The sequence below is a fragment of the Malania oleifera genome, chromosome 3 (genome assembly GCF_029873635.1).
Source record: "Malania oleifera isolate guangnan ecotype guangnan chromosome 3, ASM2987363v1, whole genome shotgun sequence".
In the NCBI taxonomy this organism is placed as follows: Eukaryota; Viridiplantae; Streptophyta; class Magnoliopsida; order Santalales; family Ximeniaceae; genus Malania; species Malania oleifera.
In genome coordinates this window covers 88,604,190-88,614,033 of record NC_080419.1, presented here as the reverse complement: position 1 = coordinate 88,614,033, position 9,844 = coordinate 88,604,190, and the positions used below count along the sequence as shown (strand labels likewise).

General features: G+C 39.3%; 1 non-coding gene across 1 annotated transcript; it reads left to right on the top strand.

The window, feature by feature from the left end:
- The first annotated feature begins 8,566 nt into the window (after nt 1-8,566).
- LOC131152504 (small nucleolar RNA R71) lies at nt 8,567-8,672 on the top strand. The gene has a single exon (XR_009136002.1). It is a non-coding gene; the product is annotated as a small nucleolar RNA R71 (small nucleolar RNA).
- Nucleotides 8,673-9,844: the final 1,172 nt, after the last annotated feature.

Sequence of the window (9,844 nt, the reverse complement as noted above, 5' to 3'; positions counted from 1 at the left end):
AAATGTGGGTCACGGTATGAGACTATAGATACTGGCACTCCATGGGGTCGAACTATCTTTTGAATGTAAATCTTTGCCAGTATGTTCATAGGGTAGCCAACCTTACTAGGTAGGAAGTGGGCCTTCTTTGTCAGTTGGTTTACAATCACTCAAATCACGTTCTGACCATGTAGCACCAGCGGTAATCCTGTAACGAAGTCCATAGATATATGGTCCCACTTTAACTCAAAAATGTGGAGTGGCTGCAACTATCCTACCGGCCTCTGGTGCTCAGTTTTTACCTATTGGCACGTAAAACACTATTCCATGAATTTCACTATCTCTTTCTTTATTCCACTCCAATAGAAAGATTTTCAGAGATCCCGATACATTTTAGTACTGCCAGGATGAACTGTGTATAAGGATTTGTGTGCTTCCTCTAAGATAGCTCTCCTAATCTCCACATCTACAGGAACGCACAGTTTGGTATGAAACCATAGAGCTCCATCATCTGATATATTGAACTTCTCCTCCTGTCCGTCCTACACTTTCTCTTTCAGCTCAACCAATTTTGGGTCATCTCTTTGAGCAGCTTTAATTCTTTCTTGTAAGGAAGGCTCACCAAGTTAGCAATAAATGTCAGGTGATCTCCCTCTACTAATTCTACACCGAGCCTCTCCAGGTCCATTCGAATTGGATGTTGAATCTCCACTGTTGATAATGCTGTACTCACTGACTTTCGGCTCAGCGCATTAGCTACCACGTTTGCTTTCCCTGGATGGTAGTTGATCGTACAATCATAGTCCTTAATGAGGTATAACCATATTTTTTTCCCTCATATTCAATTCTTTCTGGATGAAGAAATACTTTAAACTTTTATGATCGATGAAGATCTCACATTTCCCACCATAAAGATAGTGCCTCTAGATCTTCAGAGCATACACCACTGCCATTAATTCCAGATTGTGCACAGGGTAGTTCTTTTCATATTCCTTAAGCTATCGAGATGCATAGGCATTAACCTTTCCATGCTGCATCAACAAGCATCCAAGTCCCTTCTGGGATGCATCACTGTATATAACAAATCCATCCTCCCCTAATGGAATAGACAGTACTGGTGTAGTGACCAACCGCCGCTTTAACTCCTAGAAGCTCAGATCATAATCATAGGTCCATTCAAACCTCACATTCTTCCTTGTGAGTTGTGTTAGTGGACTTAATAATCTGGAAGAATCATCTATAAAGCATCAGTAGTAACCTGCTAGACCTAGAAAACTTATAACCTCCTGGACATTTCCCAGTCTCACCCAATTCACCACTGCCTCTATTTTACCTGGATAAACTAATATGCCATCCTTGGAGATCACGTGGCTGAGGAAAGTGATCTGTCTCAACCAGAGTTCGCATTTCTTGAATTTAGCGTATAACTTTTCCTCCTTTAACACCTTCAATACCAGCCTCAGATGATCCTTGTGCTACTCAAAACTCTTCGAGTAAACCAGTATATCATTAATGAATGCTACAACAAATTGGTCTAAGTACTGATGGAACACCTGATTCATTAGATCCATAAACACTGCTGGTGCATTAGTCAATCCAAACAGCATCACTAAAAACTCGTAATGCTCATACCTGGTTCGAAAAGCTGTCTTTGATACGTCCTATGCTCTAACTTTCACTTGATGATATCCCGACCATAGGTCACTCTTAGAATAGACCTGGGTCCCTTGGAGCTGATCAAATAGATAGTCAATTCTGGGAAGAGGATATTTATTCTTGACTGTCAGTTTGTTTATTTATCTATAATCTATGCACATCCTCATGGTCCCATCTTTCTTTTTCACGAACAGGATTGATGCTCCTCAAGGTGACACACTAGGCCTGATGAATCCTTTATCCATCAACTCCTGCAGCTGGTCTTTCAATTCTTTCAGTTTAGTTGGAGCCATCCTGTAAGGTGCTTTAGATATTGGTGCCGACCCTGGTAATAGATCCACAACAAATTCAATCTCTTGATCAGGTGGTAAACTAGGTAACTCCTTTAGAAAAACATTTGGGAATTCCTTGACTATGGGAATATCAATCTATTTCAGTTCTTCCCTTGGAAACTCCTTTATGTAAGCAATATACCCCTAGCAGCCACCCTGAAGCAGTTTCCTCACTTGAATGACTGACACTAATTGTGGTGAGGCGTGCACACGTGAACCCGTAAATTTGAATTCTTTCTCACTTGGGGGTCTGAAAATTACTTCATTTAGATGACAATCTATGCTGGCGTGGTAAGTAGCCAACTAGCCTATGCCCAATATCACATCGAACCCTTGTATGTCTAGTACCACAAGATCGACTGGTAGTACTTTCTCTTGAATGTCCACTGGAAAATTTTTTGGTACCCTCCTGCATCTCATTACTGGACCACCCGGTGTGGCTATTAACAATTCAACATCTAACAATTGTGCCTTAATCCCATATAACTTAGCATATCCCGACGACACGAAAGAATAGGTGGCACCTGTGTCAAATAAAACAATAACTTTATATGGTAAAGTAGCAATAATACCTATCATGACATCTCCAGTAGTCTACATGTCTCCCGGTGTCAATGCATAGACCCTTTCCGGTGCTGTATTCCTTTGCTGGCCTCCACGGGGTGCCTGGTAACCACCCTGGAATGGTCTATGAAAAGGTTCATGTGCCGCCGATCCCTGACATGACCAAGCCTTATAACCAGGTCTCCCTTATTGGTAACAAACATTATCTCTCCTTCTACACTCACCTAGATGCCTCCGGCCACATATGAGGCAGATGCGATAAGTCGGCTCACCCTGAAATTCTCGGTGTCTTGTCATCTGTTTACTCACTCTCCTATGCTATTGTGGCTTTATCTACTAACTCAGTGAAGTCTTGTATCTTTAAAACTGCCACGTGCTTATATATATCTCGCCTCAGACCTCTTTCGAACTTCCTGGCCTTTTTAGCTTCATTTGGAACTATGTATGGAGCAAATTATGACAACTCTATAAACTTTACCACGTACTACTGAACTATCAAAGGCCCCTAAGTCATACTCAAAAACTCCTGCACTTTAGCCTCTCTGATAGTGGAGGGAAAGTATCTATCAAAGAATATTTCTCTGAATCGGCTCCAGGTCATATGCTCTGGTATGGGCCTCTGCTCCTCCAATAATTTCCTGGCTGTCCACCATCTCTCGGCCTCTCCTATCAACTTATACGTGGCATAAAGAACCCTCTGCTCATCAGTGTAGTGGAGCACCGTCAATACCTTCTCCATCTCCTGCATTTATTTCTTAGCAACTGCAGGATCAACTACTCTTGAAAATGTTGGAGGATTTATCTTCATGAACTTCTCTATGGTATATCCCTGGGCTGCGGATGGGCCTCCTTGCTCCCTGGAGCTTCGTGCAATCTCAGCCATGAACTGTTGAGCTACCCTGCATAAAATAGCATTTGAGTTTCCACCGCCCATATTAGAGGGCCCTGCTCCATCATCACCGCTAGCATGAGCACTACTACCTCCAGGGTCCATCCTACAATAACAACAAATTATTCTGAGAATCTAAGCCTTATAATACTATTCTAACTAAAATATCCCCCATACCTCCTATCACTAATTTAAGGTCTAGTCCTACTATGTAGAAAAAGAAACCGATGATAGTTTACTATGGGTTTCTTGAAATTGTCACCCCAAGAAAAACACAAAAACCACTCAGAAGTTCCTGCTTCCAAACTGCAGAAAAAAACCCTAAATTTTCATCCTAGTTTCCCCAACAATAATTCACTGATATTTTGTTCTATCCTTTTCCAAAATTTCATCCCTAAATTCTGGTATTGTTTTCTGCTATACTCTAGAGTCTATAGAACCTAGCAACCTAGGCTCTAATACCAAAATGTAACAACCTAAAATTTCATACCATTTTTTTATATTATATAAAATAGACTATAAATTACCTTACTCCGATACCCCTCTAATGACTACTGAAATACACCTATGCAGCATAAAACATAAAATTGTACAACTATACATACAATACCAGAATACAGTATCTCCACAAAATATACATACATCATTACACATCATCCCAGTATCTACTACCCAAAACTCCTAGATGCTACTAAAAAATACAACCCCCTAATAACACTTACCCTGTAGACAGGGTAGTGTAGACAACCTCTCTACCTACGAGCCTGATCTGATCGTCTAGCTGGATTACTTGAAAAATGTTAATTTATTGGGATGAGACAACGCTCAGTAATAAGAAATATGCTATTACTAGTGTATGTAAACTGAGTTTACATAAATAACTACTGATAAATAACTGAACTAAGATATTATATAAAACACAATATTGTGTAAATGTGGCTTAAAATACATTTGTAATATCAAAGTTTTCTATTTAATCGTATTGCTAGTATTATAATATATATCTGTTGTGATCTTGTAAATCTGTATACATATAAATAACTGTGAAAACTACCCTGGAAATTTGTATCTCATGATTTAACCCATCATGACAAGGTTGTGCTGCCCATAGGCGGGACTTTACTTTGGTTGGCCTACTAGGTAAGTCAACTCGAAAATTCTATCAATCCTCAGTCCAGCCTTACTGCAATCTCTCCAAAGGCTTGGTACTCGCATCTACCTCGTCAAACTGGCTACCTCTACCCTAAATACTGGGGAACTTGCAATCCCTCCAAGGCACGGTTGACGGAATCCACACACTAACTGAGATATGTGGTTGTACTCTGATCTGAAATAGCTATGGTACCGTGCTTTATTGACTCAATCTGAATGAAATAATTAATTTGACTGAAATATTTCATCAGGGTCTAATATTGTATATATACTGTATATATATATATATATATATATATATATATATATATATATATATACATATATATTGCTATTTTCATCATGATTCTAAAATAACCATAATACTATAAACTGATCTAAAATACTGTAATATCTGACTGAAATAACTGTAATATCTGATCTGTATTATCAGACTAAATAGACTGTAATATATGAGTGTTATGGATTTGAAATTCTAGAAATCATGATAATCTGTAAATATTGTAAAATATCTGTCTGGTAAATATCTATCTGGATAATATCTGTCTGTATAAGTTTGTTTGTATATACACTGTAATTTGTAATTTATAATTCTATAAAACATATCTCTGTGCAAAAATACTATAAATCATAGTATTTTGAAAAACTATATAAACTCAGTACTAAACAAATATCTATTCAGGCCACACAATTAATAAAACTTATGTTTTGAAATCTATAAAACTGTATAATTGATACCTTGTATCTTAATAAACAAATACTATAATTTACTGATAAAATTTTTGAATTTACTAGCATATCATATTTCCCTTATCTGACAAAATAAACTCATCTACTAATTCTAACTCATGCCCACGACATTCATAATTCCATAATTCTGAAAATATCATATATATTCTCTTGTCAAAAAACTGAATTCCCTAGAATAAATTTTTATACTCATATTTCCTGAATTATAAACTATTCATTATCTTACCTGGGTTCCTGTGAACACCCGCTAGGTTCCTTAACCTGCCTACAGAAAAAGTCCCAAAACCCTAAATTCACAACACCTATATTAATCATCCCAAACCCAGTATAACAACATCTACTACCAAATTTGGGTTCAGAAAAACCTGCAAACCAAATAACTCTTTAATAATCTACTTACCCTGATTTTGAGATGGTTCCCAAACTTCTCAAATCAAAATTCCGCTTTGGCTAAGTTGTAGAGAATCTCCCCAGAATCATCGTGGTAGCTTCTGATCATTGCATTGGGGAGAAATTGGGTCGGAATTGTAGAGGGAATGTGGGAGGAACGAAATTTTAGAGAGAGAAAAGAGAGACAAATTAATTCTCTCCCTGAAACTTGTCTTTGGCATATATATAGGTGACTGGCCACGTGGCTTCGTTGATGAGCCACATGTACTCGTCGACGAGGCGAAGAAGGCAGTTCATCGACGAAGGTAAGGATCTCATCAACGAACCAATGGGTCCAAAACACCCCATCTCCGTATCTCTTCGTTGACAAAACACTAAACTTTGTGAATGAACCATACAATGGAGTTCGTCGATGAAGCCAGGGCATTCGTCGACGAACCCTACTTTATCTCCTTCGAATTTTCCTTTCCCTCTTCTATTTAATTACTATTATTTTTTGGGTCTTTACATTAAGTCTCTATTGCATCTCACAAATGAGTTTAGAATTGGTCTCCAGGTGAATTCAATGCATGCAAATGGATGGATCTATACCACTAAGGTCTTCCACTGACCACCCTATTGCTTTCACATGTTTTTTTAGAATGTGAATAAGCCTAGATTCTTGAAAACTATTCAAGATGGATGAGATGATAATGTGTAGGGTTTGTAGAGACCTGAAAAATATTATGTAATTTTGAGGTTGTTACAGGGTCTCTTGGGGACCTAAAAAGACATACTTGAGAGGAGCTGGTAGTGGCTTCAACTCAAGTGGTGGTGGGGCCTCAATGGAAGGGCGTGTTGAAATGCTAGAGAGAGTGGGAATATTTTCGAACCTAACTTTCTAGGGCCTTTTTTATAGGTTAGAGGCCAATTTACTAAGAACATAGATACATGCATACAAATCCTCTAAACTTGATGTAGAAGGTTGGTCAAATGGAAGCCTAGTCTCAGGGGGGTCACTCGAAAGAGTCTAAGGAGCATCCTTCTCGACACCCTCATTAATCATGTCTATATGCTCGATAGGAATGTCACCAGGTGGGTGTCAAGGGTTGCAGAACACATTCAACTGGAGCTATATGTTGTCGAAGGATATGTCCATAACACCGATCCTACACTAAATGCGTGCATTAGCCATGGCTAAAAATGGTAGACCTAGAAGGACTAGGCCCGATTGCTGTGATGGATCAGTAGGTTCTATGTCTAAGACAAGGAAGTCAACAAGTTAAAAGAACCTATCGACCTTTACTAGGACATCCTCTATAACACCCTGGGGTATTTTTATAGATTGGTCGGTGAAACGCAAGGTAACCGGGGTAGGCTGCAATTTTCCTAAGCCAAATTTCTTGTAGACTGAGTAGGGAAGTATGTTCACTTGTCCTTAAATCTAGAAGGACCCTATTGATGGTGCAATCGCTAATTACATATGAGATGGTAGCAGCGCTGGGGTCCTTAAGTTTGGGGTGAATTGAACATTGAAGAATCGAGTTACATTCTCAGTTGATTTGACTCTTTTGTTTAGATGCACCTTAAATTTACACTTTTGGGTGTACAAATCCTTGAGAAACTTAGCATAGGTAGGCACTCGCTTGAGGAAATCTAAGAGAGGAAGATTGATTTTTGCGTGCTTGAGGGTATCCATCATGGACTCCTCAGTTTCCTCCTTCTTAGGCTTAGCACGTGCATGAAGGATTGTGGAGTATGACACTGGAGGGACGTAAGAAGCTATATAATGGGAATGGTGTGGCCTTGATCCTCCAGCAGAGAGCGTGGAAACCTCGGGATTGCACATCGATTTAGAGTAGGAGGGGGTGCAAGATTCAACATTGGGTTTTGTCCCCATGTTTTCTTTACCCTTGCCCTTACTTAACTTCTCTTCTACCCCATTGTTTATTACCCTACCACTACAAAGAGTGGTCACCATGAGGGCTTGCTCATGATATGATGGAGGACCAACGTCCGGTTCACATTCTACTCCATATTGACCTTTAGGGTGCACTAAAGGCTACTTTAGAACTTTACCCTCATCTCTTCGACTCAAATAAGTAGCTAGTTAGCCCATGGAGGCTTCTAGCTTGGCAATATACTAGGAATGAGAGTGGAGTAATTTCCTATCCACTTGGTTATCAGCCTCAATGTCCTTAATGGCTCTCAACACCGTCTCCTAAAAAGATTTATCATATTGGGGTTGCGGAGGAGATGGATGTTGGTGTGATGAAGGTTTAAGGGCAGACATAGGAGGATTTTGGGAATTTTGGAATGGGTGAAAAGGTGGAGTAGTGGGTGATATTTATGGTCTTTGTGTTTGGAAACCTAGAGTTTGTGGCCTCCAGGAAAAGTTAGGGTGTTGTTTTCACCTAGGATTGTATATGTTGGAATAGGGGTTATTTGACGACCTATCATACCAATTGTGGGTAACCATCACTTCTTTCTGCACAAACTCAAGTTGGGATGGTGTGTGGGGGAAATTATAGCTAGAATGGGAAGAATTAAAACAGATGGTGCACACCTCTGCACACACTGCTGGTTGTGGTTGTTATCCTAAGGACAAGAATTGGTTTTGCTTTTGAACTATAGTGTGCAGTGTGGGCACTAGGTCATGGCTCGTGGTTAACTCATAGACTTCTTTAGATTTGGAAGTGGAAGGCTGGGATGGTCTACGAGCAGCAACTACATGCTGCTGATAATTCTTAGCGAGGTTCTCAAATAGAACCCAGACCGTTTAGTGAGGAAAGTACCTCCACAAGATGCATCTACCATTGACCTATCTTGTTTAGCTAATCCTTCGTAGAAGGTTTGAACTAATTACCACTTAGGGACTTGATGGTGTGGGCATTTATGTAATATGTCCCTAAAGCGCTCCTAGGACTCAAAAAATAGTTCTCCATTTAACTGTGAGAAACTAGTGATGGCCCTTTGCAGCTGGTTAGTCTTCCCAATTGGGAAGTACTTCTTTAAGAACTCATGCTATTGAATGAAGTAAAGTTATGAACCACTTCCAATCTAGTTTATTAAAATTTGTGTAAAAGAAAGTGAAAGGGAGAGATTTTGATGGGGGTTTTCTAACAACCTACTGAAAGTATGTAAATTTTATGTTAACTTTACTCCTACAAAGTAGTACTCAATCATGAATCCGACCTAGAATGTCGTGTGCATAAACTACGTTCTGTCAGCTATCCATATTAGGCTAGATGGTGAAAGGAGCTGTTCGAGGGCACAGGGTAGCAAGGGTGCACTAATCGTTTGGAGCACGATCAGGAACGAGAGTATACCCTATCTCAACGATTATAAAAATTATTTTTAGTATCCATAGCCTACTAAGTATATTTGACTAAATTGTTAGTAGTTCTATCCTATCCCTAAGACTTCATCACAATCCAAGCATTTAAAGTGCATGAAGGTAAAAGAAAGTAGTAAAGGAAACCATATAAATGAAAGCAAGTAAAGGAAAAGAGTAAAGATGAAAGCATCTAAAAGATCATTCCATTGCATTCAAATCATCTATCACTAATGACTACAGCTACAACTAAATGATCATCTATCTACTTGGAAGCACAAGAGTTTCGTAGGTTGTCACGGGCCTTCGAATACTTATTGCACAAACTAGAACAAGTTTTGAAATCTACACTAATTACTACTCTAAATGGCTCTCAATGACGTCTTAAGTCTATCACTAACCTAAAAGAGGTCAAAGAGGAACCCTAAGAACATATTTGAAGCTGACATTTATACCCATTAGGGTGTACATGGTTTGAATTTCAAAATATGAAAGTTTTTCCAAAATATCACACATAAGATCATCGCTGTCGACTAGGTCGCACCGTTGTTCTCCCTTGTTTGTGCCCTGGTCGAGGTTCGCGGGAAATTAGGAATTCATCTTAAGATCCTTTCGACCTAGTCACACCTTAGTCAAGTTTATGGTCGGGACTTGCAGTATCTTAATTTTCAGTTCAGCTAAGGAACTCGACTTAGTCGCCCTTCATAGTCTCCCTAGTCGAGCACTTGGTCGAGACTCTTAGTATCTCTGACTCAATAGGCTTCAATATCTCAACCTAGTCACTCTTGAAGGTCACTTGGTCGATCACTTGGTCAAACC